The 18,496-nt window shown below is 42.9% G+C and overlaps 1 protein-coding gene across 9 annotated transcripts in view; it reads right to left on the bottom strand.

Annotated features, from left to right (window-relative positions):
• Window positions 1–18,496, bottom strand: part of slc10a7 (solute carrier family 10 member 7) — a 542,484-nt gene that overhangs the window by 267,580 nt on the left and 256,408 nt on the right. The window contains exon 5 of one of the 9 annotated variants that reach the window (XM_070864954.1): window positions 17,963–17,999. The exons of the other annotated variants lie outside the window; for them this stretch is intronic. The gene's annotated coding sequence lies outside the window, so the exon portion shown is untranslated. Of the gene's footprint in view, window positions 1–17,962; window positions 18,000–18,496 lie in introns of those variants that run through there. 9 annotated transcript variants of the gene reach the window in all.

Here is an 18,496-nt window from a genome sequence, read left to right as displayed (position 1 = left end):
TTTTGCTAGTACAGCGACATGTAACGTAAAGTTGCTACACCAAAAATACTAAAGAAGAATGCAATTTTACCTGTCAAAAAAATAAAGTCATAACTACATCATTTGACTTCCTTTATCATGAATAATTTTGCATTATGGACAGAGCTATTGGATTTCATAGTGACATTTTCACACAAGATGACAAATAAAGTCCATAAAGATGTCAGATTTTCAGTGCTGTCAGACACAAGTCAAACTGCCAAACAGTAAGTTTCTTTTCTGCCGAACTAAAAGCGTTATAAAAGAAATAATGTAATAAAATAGCTATTTTACATAAAAATTCAAATTCAGCTTTTTAGATGAACCTGACAATATGCAATTTCAAAACGGAGTATAGAACAGAGTACTTTTAAGAACTATGACTACTTATTTATCAATAACAAACTGGCCCAGAATTTGCTTTAAAAAAAGCGTGTGAATAATGCACGGCTATTAATGTGGAAATCAGCCAGCAACTTGTGGCAAGGAAGAGATGCCCCGTGAATTACGAATTGCTACAAGTTGCTAGCTGATTTGCGATGCCCAGTTAGCTTCGTGAAAATGGCATCTCACCCTTAATCTCCCTGTGCTTTTCATGACGTTGCTGCATTTGCAGATTAATTGTCCATTAATCTCGCTACAGAAAGTTAAGTCTAGTAATTAACAGTGTATGTACCCTGGTGTCTCACGCAGGCCGCTGCTCGCCGCTCCTTTTATGGCCCCGACCTGCATGAGAACACCAGCGGCAGGTCGGGGCCATAAAAGGAGCGGCGAGCAGTGGCCTGGGAGCAGCATGGAGGCATACCACTTCAGGGAGCAGCACGAGCTGCGACAGCAGCGAAGAGTGACGTCATCAAGGTCCTGGTCGGTGATTTGAACGTGGGCAGATACAGCAGGAGCAGCAATGTCGGAGCGAAGGTGCGGCGAGAGAGTGTGGAGGGACGTGATCGGGGCGCAGGAGAGGTGTGAGTTCGGGGCCAGGGGCCCAGGGGCAGCATGGGCCAGCCCACACTACGATATGTGTGCGCACTAGGTCCGTGTAGCAGAGCTGGTCTCCAGTTGTCTTGGGTAATCCTTGCCACTGGACCAAGACCTAGCTCTGTCAAGCCCGTGAGGTGGCTGGTATGCAACGACCACCACATGTTGAAAAAATCCACGCATAGGCACCTTCAGGATGTAGTTCAGGACCTGGAATTTTAGGTCCTTCATTGGAACATCTGTGAACTTATCCTTTTTTGGCGTGGAAGCAAGTCATCCTCGTTTCGAGCGACCGCCTATGATGATGATGACCCTTTTAACGATATGATAATTGTCAATGCCAGCCAATCAACCTCTCTGGCCCAGAAAGTGAACGATTACAAGTGTGGCATCTCATTCCTTCAGGTTGTGAATTGTTGTTGAGAGATTTTAAAAATGCCAAATTTTAATTTTATTGTTCTTACTTTTCCTGTCTCTTTTTATTCTCTCTCTTAATCAGATCGTTCTTTCCCTCTCTTCGTTTCTCTTTCTGTACCTAATTTGACAATGAATTCAACCACTCTAATTCATCCTTCATCTCAGTCCTTCCTTTGTTTATTTCTTAATCCTTAAACCTCATTGGTTTAGGGGATGGACTGTTCGTCCCGTTTTTCACCAAGGTCCCAGATACCTAGCTGTTCTCACTGTGCTGTTATCAGCTCGCACTTCCAGCAAATTTGTGGGCAAACATTTTTATAACCCAAACGTGCACAAACAAGTCTAACAGGGTATGCTGTGAAATGTCCCGCTCCAGCAAAATCTGGGCCATTACTAATATAGTGAATTATTTGCGCTGTAGAATTTAATTCAAGTGCTGCAAGATGCTTATTTGATAAATTACTGAGTATTCCCAGCATTTAATTTTTCCTTCATGGTCAAGTTAGGGTCATTCAACAATTTGACATTATATGATCATAAAAATATAATCTATTTGATTGCTACTTTATGAAAAAAGTAGTTAGTTTCGATTCTTAACTACTGGTCCAGATTTTCCTGGGAACTTGCACCATTGTAATGGAGCATCTATATCATAGGGACCCGTGAACAGCGCAACAAAACTGAGGAAATTATAGAGTAATCATCTTATGCCATTCCACAGTTTCCTGGGACTTTTGTATCGTTCTGCTGTGACCCGAGCCAAAAACAGTTAGAAGATAATTATCATACATCCTCCTCCATAAAAATCAATGGCAATCATTATTTTCATGCATTTAAGCTGGTCTCTCCTGGGCGGGCAGGGTTAAAATCGCTCCTTCACTGTGCAGCAAATTGTGGGTAAAATCCTGCATTTACTGCTTTGCGAAGGGAAGGTTTTACATAAAGAAGTTGGCTTCCCAATGAGTCAATTATTGAGTGATACTTCAGACAGAAAAAGAAAATTCTTTTGCATGAAGAGTTAATTAACATTATGTTTGCAGGAAATAAGCTGACACTTCTGTGCACTGGCTGCTATTTAAAGGGATACACAAAGAGGCAGAATTGAGCCCACTCCATCAAAAGCAAAATGCACTTGCGTACTGAATTGAGTGGGATAGACAGTTTATTGATTTAGAAAGCTGATACAAGATAAGTAGATGGTAGAAGATAAGTAAGTGAAAATGTTTTTGATATGCTACTATTTTGCATTAATCTGTGCATACATTTAATGTATGCAATAAAATATTCATACAACCATAGAGGCTTATAGCACTAAAAGAGACCATTTGACACATCATGTCTGTGCCAGTTCTCTGCTAGAGCAATCCAAAACTTATACCACTCCTCTAGTACAAATATTTATTTTTTCTTCTCTTAATAGATGCAATAGTCTTTGTCTTAACTACTCCAGTTGGCAAAGCATTCCATGCTTTTACTCTCAGCATAAAGACATTTTTTTCTAACTTCTCACGTCATAATTTTAAATTGATGACTTCCTAAACAGAGAAAAGAGCCGTTCCTATTTATTCACTTGATCAAAACACTTCATAATTTTGAAGACCTCTATTAAATCTCCTCTTAGCCTTCTCACTTGACTATTCATAGTCTTTGCTCTTGTATTCTATATAGAGCTGGATTTTCGGGTCGTTTGTGCTCCGGTTTTCATCGGGTTTCGATCCTCCGCGGCGAAAAATGGGGCGGTGAAGTCTTTTGCGTCTGGTCGTGATCCTCCGGTCGGGTTTTGTGGTGAAGTTTGAGGCACCGCCAGGAAGAGCTGTGCAACGGCTCTCGTTGTAACACCGGCAGTAGTTTTGACTCGCACTTGACCCGTACGTCCCGAAACGAGCCCCGCGATGACCGCTAGGGAAAACACAGTGGTCCAGCCCTGCTGGCGGCGAAGTCGATAAACTGCAAAAAAGGTAAGTTCCAGTGTTTATTCTTTTATTTTTTGTAACAACTTGTATTGTGGTGGTGTGGGCAATGTTTTTGGAATGTTTTTGTGAATTTTTTAATTGCTGTTTTTTTTCCCCCTCCCAAGGCCTTTCTCAGAGCACTCACTCACTGTATTTTAGTTGGCGAGGTTCCCATTTTTGTGCCGCGAAAGTCATACAACGCCTCCCTTTGCGCAGGGCGCAGATGGCAAAATTTCTCCATATAGTGCAAACGTTACCCGGGAGGTAACTTTTCCACCCCACTTCCGTTTTCGCCCCGAAAACAGCAACACCGAAAATCCAGCCTCATTTATAAAGCATAAAATGCTATTAGTTCTTTTTTGGGGGGCTTTATCTATCTGCACTGTCCTTCCTTGCCCCCTCATAGGAACAGGTTTAAACTGTACCCAAACTATCTCCTCCTTGAAGGCCTCCCATTGCTCATTTACTGCTTTACATGCCAATCTTTATTTACAATCCACTTGGGCAAGATTCCTTTTCAACTCACTGAAATTAGCCCTCTTCCAATTGAGCATCTTCACTGTTGATTGTTTCTTGTCCCTTGTCCTTTTTCATAATTACATAGAGTAGTTATTACATGGAATATACAGCACAGAAACAGGCCATTCAGCCCAATCAGTCCATACTGGCACTTATATTCCATTTCATACTCCTATGGAAAAGTACAAGGTGTATGTTTCAGTGGGTGAGCATTTGTGAAACATGCTCCACTTCATTCATAAGAACATAAGAAATAGGAGCAGGAGTAGGCCATACGGCCCCTCGAGCTTGCTCCGCCATTTAATACGATCAAGGCTGATCCGATCATGGACTCAGGTCTACTTCCTTGCCTGCTCACCATAACCCCTTATTCCCTTATCAATTAAGAAACTGTCTATCTCTGTTTTAAATCATTCAATGTCCCAGTTTCCACAGCACTCTGAGGCAGTGAATTCCACAGATTTACAACCCTCAGACAAGAAATTCCTCCTCATCTCTGTTTTAAATGGAAATTAACCCCAGAACTTCCTTTCTCATTGGACTGGAAACATACTAATCAAGGATGTTCTTCTCTATACATTTCAGGAATTCTTCCCCCTCCTTGCTCTTTATACTGTCTCTCCTCCACCCCCCCCCACCCCCGCCCCCCACCACCCCACCCAGTCTACATTAGGATAATTGAAGCCCCTCATTATCACTACTCTAACGTTTTTACATCTTTCTAAAATACTATCTGCTTCTGATTATCTCCTTCTGCGACAAAGTAAACAATCCCCCTCGTCCTCCTGGACATGTCTGCAGCCTTTGACACGGTTGACCACTCCATCCTCCTCCAGTGCCTCTCCACCTTCGTCCAGCTGGGTGGAACTGCACTCACCTGGTCTCATTCTTATCTATCTAATCGTAGCCAGAACATCACCTGCAATGGCTTCTCTTCACACTCCCGCATCGTTACCTCTGGTGTCCCCCAAGGATCAGCAAATGCGAGGAGAAAGCCACACTCATTTCTTCTTGCTGTGCTTCTCATCACATCCCCATCACCTTGCCTTCCAAGGATCTATCCTTGGGCCCCCTCCTATTTCTCAAATATATGCTGCCCTTTGGTGACATCATCCGAAAACACAGCGTCAGTTTCCACATGTACGCTGACGACACCCAGCTCTACCTCACTACCACTTCTCTCGACTCCGCCACAGTCTCTAAATTGTCAAACTGCTTGTCTGACATCCAGCAATGCATGAGCAGAAATTTCCCCCAATTAAATATTGGGAAGGCCAAAGCCATTGTCTTTGGTCCCCGCTACAAACTGCGTTCCCTAGCCACCGACTCCATCCCTCTCCCTCGCATCTGTCTGAGGCTGAACCAGACTGTTTGACCCTGAAATGAGCTCCCGGCCACATATCTGCGGCATAACTATAACCGCCTATTTCCACCTCTGTAGCATTGTCCGTCTTCACCCCTGCCTCAACTCATCTGTCGCTGAAACCCTCATCCGTGTCTTTGTTACCTCGAGACTCGACTGCTCCACACATTCCTAGCTGGCCTCCCACATTCTACTCTACATAAACTTGAGGTCATCCAAAACTCAGCAACCTGTGTCCTAACTCGCACCAAGTCCTGCTCACCCTTGTGCTCGGCCATCTACATTGGCTCCCGGTTAAGTAACGTCTCGATTTCAAAATTCTCATCCTTGTTTACAAATCCCTCCATAGTCTCGCCCCTCCCTATCTCTGTAATCTCCTTCAGCCTCACAACCTCCCCCCAACCACCACCCGGTCTGTGCTCCTCAAATTCTGCTCTCTTGAGCATCCCTGATTATAACTGCTCAACCATTAGTGGTTGTGCCTTCAACTGCATAGGCCCCAAGCTGTGGAACTCCCTCCCTAAACCACTCCACCTCGCTACCTTTCTTTCCTCATTTAAGATGCTCCTTAAGATCTACCTCTTTGACCAAGCTTTTGGTCATCTGCTGTAATTTCTTCTTATGCGGCTCGGTGTCAAATTTATTTGTTTTGTCTTAAAACACTCCTGTGAAGCGCCTTGGGATGTTTTACTACATTAAAGGCATTATATAAATACAAATTGTTGTTATTATTTGCTAGTCTGTAGTATATACCCAGCAGTGTAATAGCTCCTCAACTCAAGCACATCAACCCTCTCCAGGGTTGTAACAGTATCTGGCCTTTCGTGCACCCTATGTTGTTCAGTCCACCACTGGTTGCCCAACCTTGAACCACTTTGGCTCCATTCTATCAAACTCTATCCCTAAACTCTTCCACCTCTTCATCTCTCTCCACATTTATAAAATCGTCTTAAAACCCATATTTTGGATCAAGCTTTCAATCAAGTCTCTTAACTCTTCCACCATGACTCGGAATCAGTTTCTTTTTATTTTTCCCTCTACAGCACTTTGGGAGTTTTTCTACATTGACAGAATTCAAGTAGTTGTTGTTAAACATGTGCTGGGCTTCTCTTTCTATTGGTCTTTTATGCAGTTTTGCTATATGCATCTTTAACCAATAAATTTTTCATGGTAGCCCTGCTCATAACTACAAATGAGAATCTGCTGCAATCTCCAATGACATAAGAGTGATAATAATGTTAGTTTGAAAAAATCGAAACTACAGATGCCAAAAAAAAATTGCAACAGAAATAGCAAGAGTTTGAAAAAAATTCTGCTAAATCCAAATACAAAGACAAAACAAAATGCAAAACATTATATTTTTTCTTGAAATTGCCATATGTCTAGTTGTACTTTGTGCACAAGGGATTTTAAAATGGTTCTTTCATAAACTCAATGAAGTAACCTTGGGACAGTATCTAAGAATTTCATTATGGCTGTCTTTGATACTTTCTCATTCCCAGACCTCAGACAACCAGCAAGCAAGGTATGCAATAAATCATGCTTAATTAATATCAAAGTTGACTATTTTTCTCCTTAAAGTAAGCACTGCAGACATTTATGATACTCTAGGACATATTGTATACTCTGTCTAAAATAAACTTACATTTAAGGTTACCGCACTGAACCAGCTTGTATATACGTGTATGGCAACAATGCAAATTTTGGTGTCTGAATAACACAAGTAAGATATTTTTTAATATAGTGTATGCTTAGTAAAAATATTTAAAGAAAAAGGTAGTTAACACTATTTTCTGTCACAATAGACCATGGGCCCTGAAATTCTTGGAAAAGGTTGGTGGATGATGAAATACGCTGGAGAGAAATTCCGCCAAACCTGGGCTGAAGAGGGACTTCCACCCTCCCTTTGGATATCCTGGCGTCAGCGTAATTTAAATGTTAAGGGCAGACACCCAACTCATTTCTGGCACAACTGGACATCTACATAAACAGGAATGGAGGTCCCAAATACCAGCACTCCTGCTGGTACATCCACTACAACATCACACCTCCTAGCCCCAGGAATTTCAATACCTTTCAATAAATTACTGTCATGAACTGTATGGAATTCAATGGATAAATGATTTAACTTAAATAATAATGTAGTGTTTACACAAACATAATTGTAATGTTAAGGAATTCAAACTTTTCCAAGTCATGGTTTTCAAAATCTGTTACTCTAAAAGCAGTTCACTGACTCAGAAGTTTAGGCTACTTGTAGTAATAAACCATCCAATTTCTTGGCAGTGATGGCAATCAAGATTGTACCACCAGTTCACCATTGGAAAGGTCAGCCAATAATTTGGATATTAACATAAACAGGCAGTGATTGCTTTTAAACACATGTTCATGCACTTGAGCTGTAATGTTCTTTGTTCCTTAAATGCATCTGCTGCAATCTTGACTGAGCCACTTGGTGGAGTGCCTTGTGCAAATAGCACTTCATTTTGAAGAGGAAAACAACAAGTTTGTATTTTCATTCCAAAGGTCCTATCTTATCTTGCAGCAAAGATTTAACTTAAAAAAGGGCTTCAGATTTATATTATCTATACTATTATCTTGTATATCTTCACAGATCATGTCTTTTTTTGCTCAGCCATGGCTCAATGAGTAGCATTCTAGCCTCTGAGTCAGAAGATCATAGGTTCAAGTCCCATTCCAGAGACTTGAGAACAAAAATCTAGGCTTACACTCAAGTGCAGTACTGAGTGAGTGTTGCACTGTCGGAGGTGGCGTCTTTCGGATAAGACATTAAACCGAGGCCCTGTCTGCTCTCTCAGGTAGGCATAATGGCACTATTTCGAAGAAGAGCAGGGGAGTTATCTCCGGTGTCCTGGCCAATATGTATCCCTCAATCAACATCACTAAAACAGATTATCTGGTCATTATCATATTGTTGTCTGTGGGAGCTTGCTGTGCACAAATTGGCTGCCATGTTTTCCACATTACAATAGTGATTATACTTCAAAAGTACTTCATTGGCTGCAAAGTGCTTTGGCATGCCCAGAGGTCATGAGAGGCTCTATATAAATGCAAGTCTTTTACAAGTTTCCTCTTACTCGCCTTCTTTCACGGCTAAAGAATTTGAGTTTTTCTAATTCGGCCCCTTTAAACTAGTGATTGAGGTTGTATATGTTTTATGTTCAGCTTTCAGGGCCTGGATCCTCTACTTCCGCTGCCTTCACCTTTTCCTCCTGTTTTCTCCTTATGCTGGCTAAACGTCTGTGTTCCTCTTCTACATGATTGTACGCTGAGGGGAGGGAGCGCTGCATCAAAAAAGCCCAGGAGACAGATTACAGAATGAGGGATGACTCCTTGACTGCTTTGGAGAGGAGGGGTCTCTCAAATAACCAAGCATTGAGAGAAGGTCTCCAGAACAGCTGGGGTGTAAAAATTGCAGTTGTGCATGCTATGTCACTAAGAAGCAAAAATAAGGTCGTGCATGTAAGGTCGGCATCAATGGAAGCAGGCTGTTCTTTCACTTCTGTGATACCCCCAACATCTGTTGCATACCTGTGTTTCCATAGAATCATAGATGTTTCATCATCATAGGTGGTCCCTCGAACGAGGATGACTTGCTTCCATGTTTACAGCACAGAAAAAAGACCATTCGGCCGTAGTGTCAGGTCATCGCTGGAGCAATCCAAAACTAATACCACCACTGCCCTTCTCTCCCCCAGAACCCTGTATCTCTTGCTGCTTCAAATGTTTACACTCTTCTCTTAAAAGATGACGAGACTTCAGTCTCAACTACTTCCTGTGACAAAGTATTCTATGTTGCAACAACTCTGAGTATAAATAAATTTCTCCTAAACTCGCTCTTCACCCATCAACTTTATACACTTTCTTCTGCGATATTGCTCATGCAAATCGATTAATCTTATTTTAAGAGGCTTCAGTTCCATGCCATCAGGCTTGGCATCTGCTGAAGCATATTATGTACCTTTAAATAATAAAAAAATTAATGTTGAAAATGCTTTGCACATGGAGATTTGTTGGTGAAGCTGCTATAATATTGAAGAATCAACAGATACTAACCTTCAAAATAAATAGAACTGATCAGGTACAATTTTTAGATTCAGCAGCATCGCACAGGAAAACAATGTCAGGACATTCTTTTGCTTGATCATGATTTTAGGCACTCAGCTGTAGCATTACTAACAAATCTAAGATCGCTCCTTTATAGTTAATTCACATAAATATTTAAATAATTACTATATTCACTCTGTACATTAGTCTAGCATTATATATACAAGCTAGAATTAAAAATTTACAAATAAAAAGAGTTGGTATTTTTTGTGAGCATAATGTTCAAACAACAGATTGTGTCCAAAAACTCAGACCCGACTTATAAAACAGAAAATCTTCCCAAATGTTGCACAAATCAGTGACCGTTTTCTGCCATGAGAGTTCAAGCATTTGTAACGTGCTCACTCTAGTGGCAAAAACCTGGTATTTCAGTAATGAAACAAGCTGTTGTACTATGTCAACACATTTGGTAGGTGGAGGAAGAACGGAGATGGTGATGACAGTTGAAGGATGCAGGGTATTTGCCAGGGGAGAGATAAGTTGATGACATTGGCAAGCAGAGAGTTGACTCATAAGGGAAGAGTTCTTATTATATAACAATATTTCAACAATCAACAATTTTAAAGATACAACAGAATTTATGGGATGAATTTTAACCTCCAAAAGCAGGTGGGTTGGGGTTGGGTGAGATGTTAAAATTTTTAAAATCTCAAACCTGACCCCAACTCGCATACTTCCAGGTTTAATGGAGTCGGGATGGGGAGAGCAGTCAACGTGGAAGCCAAGCCTGTCAATCAGTCTGACTGCCATGCGGGGATCCTGGCAAAGAAAAGAGATGCATGCTGTGTAGTTGAGACTCCACAGAATGCATCAGAATTTCCAGACCTAAACTCCGCCTTTGCAACCGACCCCTGTCAAGATTGGGGCCTATGTTTCCAATGCACTACTCACTCATTTCATACACTGTGTTCCATGATGAGTGTCCATCATCAGATAGATCATATTCATGCAGCAAACAAAATTCTGCAGCTATGCCACTAGATGGCAAAATAGATCCATTTGCAGGTCAGTGATTACATAATAATCATAGATACAAGAGAAAGGAAAGTGTGAGGAAATAGTGCCTTTGTTCAAAGTTCTCCCCTCCATCACCCGAGATACAATTTTGGTCTTGGTAGAAATTTCTAAACTTTAACCTTTTTTTTTTACATGTGGTAGTCAATTCTACAGAAAAAGATTGCAGAAATGCTTGTTAAAAATATAAACTTTATTGCTGAAATGGAGATTGTCGCACTTCAGTGACATCAACAATAAGGTGTATCACAGCACAATTCCATAAATAGTGGAGGGTAATACTTCAAACTAACCTAAAGGCCACCCAGAATTGCCCAATTCCAGGACTGTAGGTTTGTCAGATTTTTGGGAGATTTTTTGCAACATTACTGTAATATTTCCACCCCAGACTAAATTTTTCAACTTATGTATTATGGTTAAATATCCTGGGTAACAGAGGGGCCCAGAAGAGACGAGGGCCCAGGGACAGCATGGGTCAGCCCACACTGCGATATGTGAGCGCAGTAGGTCCATGCAGCAGAGCTGGTCTCCAGTTGTCTTGGTTAATCCTTGCCACTGGACCAAGACCTAGCTCTGTCGAGCCCGTGTGGTGGCTGGTGTGCAACAGCCACCACACGTTCAAAAAATCCACGCACAGGCATCTTCCACCGTCCAATATGCAGTTTGGGATATGGAATATCCCTTTTTGGTGGAAGCAAGTCATCCTCAATACGAGGTACCACCTAAGAAGAAGAATAGAGGATACCTTTCTACATCTAAATTATAACTAATGATTTAGGCACAGTAGGCCACGATTCAAAGATTGTCCTCTCTATTAGGGTATTTGACTGCAAATGTAATACAGTAGTTGCCATTTGTATGAAAAGAAGCAAGCCTCCCGACAAGAATTTAAAAGGTCACCAATGGATGGTGGTCACTAGATTTCTGTCACACAGCAGAAAAAGCAATACTTTAACCTATATAACAGATACTATAGAAAGATTCTTCCTATTGGAGACAGAGTGCACAAGTGTATGATACATAAGCTATGTTTTATGACTGAAAACTTGATTTTATACAACGTTAAAGATAAATGATTTGTCACAATAATCAAAGAAGCAGGGTTTTTATTCCATATCAAATAGGGAAAACGTATCTACTTCAGGTCATATAAAGTTATTACTCGAGTTAAGACAAGAGACTTTGTTGTAGGTGCTAATAAAATGATGCATGACCCAAAATTTAATGTGCTATGTTTTGATTGTTTTTAAAATTATTTAACCTAGAATGAATTTCAGGTAATTTACATTAAAAACTTAATAACATAAGAAATAGGAGCAGGATTAGGCCATTCGGCCCATCGAGCCTGCTCCACCATTCAATAAGCTCATGGCTGATCTGATCATGGACTCAGTTCCACTTTCCTGCCCGCTCCCCATAACCCTTTACTCCCTTATTACTCAAAAATCTGTCTATCGCTGCCTTAAATATATTCAATGACCCAGCCTGCACAGCTCTCTGGGGCAGAGAATTCCATAGATTTACAACCCTCAGAGAAGAAATTCCTCCTTATCTCAGTTTTAAATGCGTGGCCCCTTATTCTGAGACTATGTCCCCAAGTTTTAGTTTCCCCTATGAGTGGAAATATCCTCTCTGCATCTACCTTGTCTAGCCCCTCATTGTCTTATACGTTTCATTCTTCTCATTCTTCTGAACTCCAATGAGTATAGGCCCAACTTACTCAATTTGTCTTCCTAAGTCAACCCCCTCATCTACGGAATCAACCTAGTGAGCCTTCTCTGATGCAAGTATTTCCTTCCTTAAATACAGAGACCAAAACTGTAAGCAGTACTCTAGGTGTGGCCTAAGATGCTGCTATTAAGTTAAATTTACCTCATATGAGATAAAATCCACAACATACATCTTCCAGGAATGCGGATCGAATTCAGATGAAACAGCGGCCCAGAATAATGCTTCGGCGTACCATATCAGCCTGAGACAATGAAGGTACATTAAAGATGTTCCATAACTATTAACACATATGTTGGAAAACTTTACTCATGTTAGCTCAGTGGGGATTAGCTGCCTGGAGCTCAAGACCGGAGGGCAGTAGAATGTTTAATTTCTCGGCTCGACTGGCCAATTCCTGGGCATAGAAAGGTGGACGAAAGCCAGTGGTCAGGCATTTGGCTTCCTGTTCAGCTAAGAAAGGACACACTAGCAGTTCCAGAGATCTGGTAAGGAGATCAGACAAAGAGGGGTGATTTTAAATAGCACCCGAAATGGGCATGAAGTCAGCAGAGCACCTGCTCCATCAGGTGTAAAGCCCAAGCCATTTTGAGGCCTGGGCCTCATTAGCATGCCACCAACGAGCTGTAGGCGGCAAGTAGATGTCCAGAGCAGCTCACTGGTTCAGGGAGCACATGAAATCATCCAGCTTCCACGCTGAGCTGGCCAGCAGGTCAGGCCCAAGGGAAGGGCCTTGAATGAGCCAAAGTACTTTTGCGAGCTCAGATAATGAACGTGATGTGTGTTATACTATAATATGGGTTAATTGTTAGTCCCATGGCATATTATTATTCCACTCACAGAACATATAAAGGCACAGGTTTCAGTCATAGGACACCCAATCTGCTTACAGAAACAGACTCTATGCTGTGAGCACAAAAAAAGCTTCCCTGGATGCTATGAAAATGAGTGAAAATGCCTGTTTCTGGTTCAGGTGGAGTGCTGCAATTTCCACTGAAGCACTTGTGGCATATTTTACCACAATTAATTACATCCCTACTATTGTATTCCAATCCACAGATTAAGTAAACAATGTCTTTACGATATATGCATACTCCAGACTACACCGAGAAGACTTGCACATTTTAAAGCAAAAACTATTTTAATATTCATTAACACTGCCCCAAACTATATAATGATTATAAAGGTGATGGCCGGAATTTTCCATACCTGGGCGGTGGACACGGCGATTCGTGACCCCGTTGCTGGCTCCATCCCGTTGCACAAAACAACTTTATGTCAATAGGGCCTATTAAGCTCGCCCTGTGCGTTACCCGACCCAATTAAATGGTGCAGGTCTGCTGACGTCATCCATGGCTACATCGCATAGGATGCACGGCACAGAAACAGGTCATTCGGCTCAACCAGTCCGTGCCAGTGAAGGTTGAAGATTAATCTGAAGATTAATTTGAAGTCAGTGCGTTGGACTGCTGCAAACACTTTGGAAATGACTACACAGAGGCAGAGGGCTGCATCCAGGTGCTCCGATGACTCCCTCCATATGGATGGAAGAGACCGCCCCAGGAGACCGAAACAGCCTGGTTGAAGGTTGCAGAGGCTAACAGCAGGGTTGTGGTCACGAGGACCTGGGTGCAATGCCGCAATTGTTTCAATGATCTCAGTAGATCAGGAAATGTGAGTACAAAGCCACACTCACCACCTTCCTGCTGTGCTTCTCATCACATCCCCATCACCTTGCCTTCCAAGGATTTATCCTTGGCCCCCCTCCTATTTCTTATCTCTATGCTGTCCCTTTGCGACATTATCCGAAAACACGGAGTCAGTTTCCACATGTACACTGATGACACCCAGCTCTACCTCACCACCACTTCTCTCGACCCCTCCATGGTCTCTAAATTGTCAGCTTGTTTGTCCAACATTCAGTACTAGACGAGCAGAAATTTTCTCCAATTAAATATTGCGAAGACCGAAACCAGTGGGGCAGAAATCCCGGCCTCCCCAGGTCCGTACAGAGTGTGTACAGAACCGGGAAGACATCACAAAAGCCAGTTTTCGGCGCGTATCCCCACAGTCAGGACATTCGCATGGGCAAGATTGCGGTATTTACCCATCTTTTGCCCAGCGAATATCCTGAAAACTCTTGTGCCTGGTAAAAGCAGGTGCATAGCATAGCCTACTTTTACCAGCATAAGAGTTTTAAAACATACAAAAATAAAATTTTAAAAACACATTTTAATGTTAAAAACCCTGCCCACTAAGGTAAGTTTATTTTAAACCATTATTAAAAAAACTTCTTTAAAAATTGGAAAAATATATTTTTTTCTAAGACATTTATTAACTTTAATTTAAATTAATCTTAAATGTAATGTATTTTTTCTATTTTTTATTTGTGTTTGGGTGTTGGGGGGAAGCGGTGTTTCTCAATCACAATAATGAGAACTCCTACTTATGAGTTCCCATTATTATGAGAGAAAATACTTTACCTGGATTGGCTGCCCAGTGCCATGAGATTCCACTCCAGTTCTATGGCCGTCCAGACGTGCACGCGCTCCGATGTGCTGGGAGAGGAGGCCTCAGGGACCGGGATTGCTGGTGGGCGCAGCAGGAAAAGGTAGGTGCGCATCTTTTTAACCGTTTTCTGTCAAACGTCCGTGGGAAGCAGGGGAGCGGGATTTCAGGGTCAGTGTCTTTGGTCCCCGCCACAAACTGCATTCCCTAGCCACCGACTCCACCCCTCTCCCTAGCATCTGTCTAAGGTTGAACTAGACTATTCACAACCTAGGTGTCATATTTGATCCTGAAATAAGCTACATATCTACGGTATAACTAAAACCGCCTATTTCCACCTCCGTAGCATTGTCCGTCTTCACCCCTGGCTCAGCTCATCTGCTGCTGAAACCCTCATCCATGTCTTTGTTGCCTCTAGACTTGATTACTCCAACGCACTCCTGGCTGGCCTCCCACATTTTACCCTACATAAACTTGAACTCATCCAAAACTCGGCAGTCTGTGTCCTAACTCGCACCAAATCCCGCTCACCCATCACCTGTGTGCTCGCCCACTTACATTAGCTCCCGGTTAAGCCACGCATCGATTTTGGAATTCTCATCCTTGTTTACAAATCCCTCCATGGCCTCGCCCCTTTCTATCTCTGTAATCTCCTTCAGCCTCATAACTCCCCCCCCCCCTCCCCAAGATGTCTGCGCTCCTCAAATTCTGCCCCCTTGAGCATAACTGCTCAACCATTGGTGGCCATGACTTCAGTTGCCTAGGCCCCAAGCTCTGAAATTACCTCCCTAAACCTCTCTGCCTCTCTATCCTCCTTTAAGATGCTCCTTAAAACCCTACTTCTTTGACCAAGCTTTTGGTCATCTGCTGTAATTTTTTCTTATGTGGTTCGGTGTCAAACTTATTTGTTTTTTCTTAAAACACTCCTGCGAAGCACCTTGGGACATTTTACGATGTTAAAAGCGCTATATAAATACAAGTTGTTGTTCCCAACTCCTGCACATCCTGTCTCTCATCAACATATCTTGCACATCCACTCATCCCCCTCTCTCTATCTAGATTAGCACATCCCTCATCTGATTAACCACCCCTCACACTCACCCTCATCCTTGTGCAATCATACCAACTGACAACACACAAGGAGGCTACTTGGCTTTGGCACCCCATTCCATCATTGTCTCCCTCTAAAGACCTAACGCATCCATTCCTTACACTCATTCCATAACTTTCACTCAATCTTCTGTTCTTTGTCTCCTAGTAGGAAAAGAGAGCCCAAAATAAGAGTGAGAGGGAGAGAACTGGCAGCAGTGGTCCATCATTTGCAAACCTTACAACAGCAAAGGAGGTTGCTTTAGAACTATCTGGGATCGCCGAGCAGCTGATGGTGGGAGACGGAGAGAGGGGGACAGCTTAGCAACCTGGTCACAGAATTACACATCATACAGCTGCATGGCATACATCAGTCACTCAGTATGGGGACTGATTTCAGCAGCCATTGAAAGGTCACCATGTGCATAATGGTATCTGTACCCATTCTTCATCACATTTCTAACTCATCTCTTTCCTGTCCCATGGGTCCATCAAGAACCCACCCCTCAGTGTCCAGGAGGAAGACGACTCCTCAGATGAGCCTCCAGTCTCTGAGGGTGCACTGTCATCAGACATAAGCACACCCAGCACCAGCACAGAGACACACACCTGGGTGGGTCCCACGTGACATAGAATAATGCTGTCACCTGGTGTCTCACAACTCACAAGTGAGCAAGTGCAGATGGTGGAGACAGGAACAGCAGAGGAGAGTCCTCGCCGGGGGGGGAGGGGGGGGCGCAGGACACTCCTAACTCTGCTCATCTACATGCAGTCACTGAGCCTCGGGGGGGGGGGGGCATCCAGAAAGAGGGTGTTTCTGGAGATGCAGCAAGAAGTGCAGGGGGCTCTGACAGGTTTCGCGACTGCAATGTCTGTAAATGTTCAGAGAATGGCGGAATCCATCTTGAACATGAGCACCACTGTGTCGCAGGCGATGGCAACTGTAGGCTCTTCCATGGCCACCTACATGGAGCAGCTAAAGAACCACTCACAAGAGCACATGGTCTCTATGGGAAATAGATGGCTATATATAGAGAACAGATAGCAGAGGCTCAAAGACCTCCTCTTTAGGAGGGATGTCAGCATAGACGTGGGTCCTCATGGCCCCACTGATGTACAGCAAGGTGCTCTCCAGCTCCTTGGCAGCAGGGAAGTGGGCAAACTACTTCTACTTCTGCTGAAGACATAGAGGTAGTACCTCATAGAAGTAAACAGAAGATAAAAATGACACAAGTAGATTCACAAGGGTAGCCACTTGGGTGATTTATCCAATGTTTATGTAAAGGTTCTGTTAATGTGCTGTCAAACAAAAATCTTCCTGGTATCGAACAGATTTGTGTGCACCTTTGGAAGTGGCTTATGAGTTGCAGTGAATGGTGTGACATAACGTTACCTCCAGCAATGGTGGTGAATGTGAAAGGAATGACTTGGTCATTGCAGGGATGCTTTATGGTGTTGGTATGGGGTGGTGCCAACTGGCACATCATGTGGCAACCATATGGGTGTACAGCACAAGTTAAGTAAATCTGGCTATGATGAGGCCATCCCTTGCCTCCCGGGCAATGTGCTCGGGTGCTGATGCCCTTTGTCCTGTGCAGTATCAGCTGATTGCAGAGAAGATTGGTGGTGTTGTTGTTGGTGATGCTGGTATTGGGGCTCATCGTGGTCAGATTCTGAAGACCAAGATGAGATAATATTTACGGCATCCATGTTGAAGGAATACATGGCAGGTGAAGTACAGATGACAGAAGCAATCTGTCAATGGTGAGAGAGGTTCTTCCAATGAGGCGACATTGGGTGGAGAATTTGCTGGAAAGACTTGCAGCTTGCAGCAAGCTCAATCTATGCTGGGAATGCAGTCAGCAACTGCTTCCGTCTGAGGAAAGTGATCAGCTGTCAGGTGGGAGCTTTTATACTCCACTTGATGCTGTCCAATAACAATGGTCACTCAACTCTTGTCGCAGGTTGACAGAGGTGGTCCCCGAGCAGCGCGAGTCCTGTGGGCATCCAGTAAAATGGCAAAGACAAGGTTAAAAAGGCTCTTATGGGTCTGAGAAGAAGCTAATAATCCTTTAAATTGGGTTACCTGCCTCTGCTGGTCGGGTTGCTGCCAGAGAGAAAGGCATGTGGAGGCAGGATGACGGCGGGTTCCCGACCTGCTGCAAGAAATTTCTACTTTCACAGCTGACCCGTCTCCGATTGCTCCCGCATGGACCAGGGAAAATTGCGGCCAATGTTCTACTTTTTGAGACAGGTTGAGGCAGTAAATGCTTGCAATGGATATGCTGCAGTGGAAATGCAGACAGTCAATCAGAACTAATACAAACTGTTCAAATCCACTGTCTCAACAACACACTTTGTATTTGCTAAGTTATGCTGTCAAATTCTACTGAATGCAATATCATTTGCTGGTAGCAGTAAAGGAATAAAATGGAGGCAGAGGTAAAACAAAAGCAACCATATTTCAGTGAATCTGAATTATTTATTCTTGTCATATGCCTTATAAAATACAAGATTAGAGCTTTACAGTGAAGAGGAAGATTATTCAGCCCATTGACCCAGATATTATTTTGGAGGCGGGGAGGAAGTGGGGGGGAAAGGAGGGTGGAATTTTGTGGTTGAAAAACTCGGAAGAACAGGTTTCGCTCAGGTCCCGCTGAATTTAACTGTCTGATTACAATTTTTATTCTCCATTTCTTGGCTGCAGCCAGCTAGATTGAGAGTTGGTGAAGGTGCTTGTCTTTCTAGGTGATGGAGGCCATGGGTTTGGGACATACTGCCA

Source organism: Pristiophorus japonicus, chromosome 2 (assembly GCF_044704955.1).
Source record: "Pristiophorus japonicus isolate sPriJap1 chromosome 2, sPriJap1.hap1, whole genome shotgun sequence".
NCBI classification, from domain to species: domain Eukaryota; kingdom Metazoa; phylum Chordata; class Chondrichthyes; family Pristiophoridae; genus Pristiophorus; species Pristiophorus japonicus.
Note: the sequence above shows the minus strand (reverse complement) of the source record. Positions and strands in the feature narration are given on the sequence as shown.